Raw genomic sequence first — 1,876 nt, forward strand, 5'->3', positions numbered from 1 at the left:
CAGCACTTGCTGCTGCTGGGAGACTTCAGTTCCTTTCCTTCCAAATGTTTGGAATGCTCTGTAGCTGATGTGCTGCTATCAACATGTGCAAGGTTCCTGTCTTTGCAGCATATTTTATCGTATTCCCCGTGAGATTGAATGTCCCTGCAGTGATTTGTGACCTGCTGAAATGTTAAAGCCAAGCGAGTGATAAGCTCATTGTTTTTCCAAATGTGTCCTTTTACCTCTGTTTTGCCTCCCCATTAATAGTAAAATAAGGCCATTCTCCCTGTTGGTGTCTGTGTCCATTCTCCTGCCACTGTGGACTGGAAAAACACTCGGTCACTGGTCACTGCCTGGAGTGGTGCAAGGAGAGATCCCAGGGCAGCCACCAAGTCTCCACTTGCTCCTTTTCCCTGGTGAGCTCCTTGGGGTGAGTGCAGTGATCCCTGAGGATGGAGAAGGGCTTGGAATGAGGGAAAAGACTTGGAGAAACCATTTTCCAGAAGGATGTGAGCCTGAAGGTTTGTCCGTTATCTGGTGCTTTTGTCCATCTCATGTGTTTTCTGTTTTTAATGATTGTTTAAGTTCGAGGACACTAATTTCAAAATGAAGAGGGCATTTCTAGGGCATATTTTTTTATGATTTTTATGCCTTTTTGTTTTGTGGAAAGAATTAATTTTGTTTTCATGTTTTGTCCTTCAGGACGTGCAGAAGCTCAGTTGACCCTCCCACACCGAGCAGTGCCAGTGCACAGCAGTGAAATGCATCAGTTGTTGTCTGAATGGATTAAACCTGTTGGTGCTGCTGTTGGTTCACTGTGAGGATTTGTTGTTCCTATGCACTTGGGGGGCTTTGGCCACGCTCGGGGGGATGTAAAATAAGCACTGGGGGCTGCTCTGGATATGTGTGCTCTGGACATGAGCACTGGGTTTGGCAGCAAGGCTGAAGGGTTTGTGAGAGCAGAGCAGGGAATGGACAAGTCAGCTCCAGCAGGGTGAGGTATATCTGCTTCTGCTTCCAGAAGCTTGTAATTTGTGGAAATTTTAAAGCCTGTGGCTGTAATTAGTAGTAATAATAGTGCCCTCTTTTATCTCTTAAGGTCCCTGGCCAACATGGAACAAGAACTGACCCAGAACTTGTTGGTGCCCTGGTAGAGAGAGAAGTAGCAAATGGTATTGAGAGAATTTCTGTGGGGATATGTGAGATCCTGGTGTTCCTGTGAGCTTAAGAAATGATCTGCAATGAAAAATATATTTTTTTTTTTTCTACAGGAGAATCTGATGTGGAACACGTGACCCAGATGACTTGATGTGACTTCTTGAAACCTTGAAATAAGGTGGTATTAATCTTTTTGGATAGAAGCAAAGCATTTGCAAGCACTTGGCAGAAGCCTATGAAAGGTAAGTGACGGGCTAAGGACACGAGCAGGAAAACATCTGGGGCTGTGATTTGATTTCACAGAGGGTTATGGATTCCTGTCTCAAATGTCCATATGGCAGTGGAGCTGGATCTATATGCCCCAGTGGAGAGGCAGGGTTGTCCTGTGTTCCTGGCTTTCTAGAGGCTGGAGTGTTGCCCAAGGAAGAGCATCCTGGTTTTGCTGCTGTGTTCAGGCACCAGCAGCCAGGAGTTGTTTGGTGCCTCGTTCCAGAAGCAGCAGGAACCTGGATTTCTGTCTCTAGGATTGTCTTGCTGTCCAAGGCTAAAGGTGAGTAGCAAGGCAGCTCTGGGAGCTCTTGGAAGTCAGGAGTGCCTGGTCTCTCATCTCCAGGTGCTGCTCAGGTAATTGCTCAGGTGTTCACTTAATGGTTCTTTGATGGCTTTGGACTTTCTGGTTGGAAGAAAAAGGGTCCTTTCCAGTCTCTGCCTTCTGTAATTCTGGGATCAGCCATTA

At 46.2% G+C, this 1,876-nt stretch overlaps 1 long non-coding RNA gene across 1 annotated transcript; it reads left to right on the forward strand.

The window, feature by feature from the left end:
* Positions 1–352: 352 nt before the first annotated feature.
* Positions 353–1,649, forward strand: LOC310923601. Its single transcript, XR_014592646.1, has 3 exons — positions 353–799; positions 1,082–1,154; positions 1,254–1,649. It is a non-coding gene; the product is annotated as an uncharacterized lncRNA (long non-coding RNA).
* Positions 1,650–1,876: the final 227 nt, after the last annotated feature.

This window comes from Zosterops lateralis (assembly GCF_965231275.1).
Source record: "Zosterops lateralis genome assembly, contig: HAP1_HAP1_SCAFFOLD_134, whole genome shotgun sequence".
NCBI classification, from domain to species: domain Eukaryota; kingdom Metazoa; phylum Chordata; class Aves; order Passeriformes; family Zosteropidae; genus Zosterops; species Zosterops lateralis.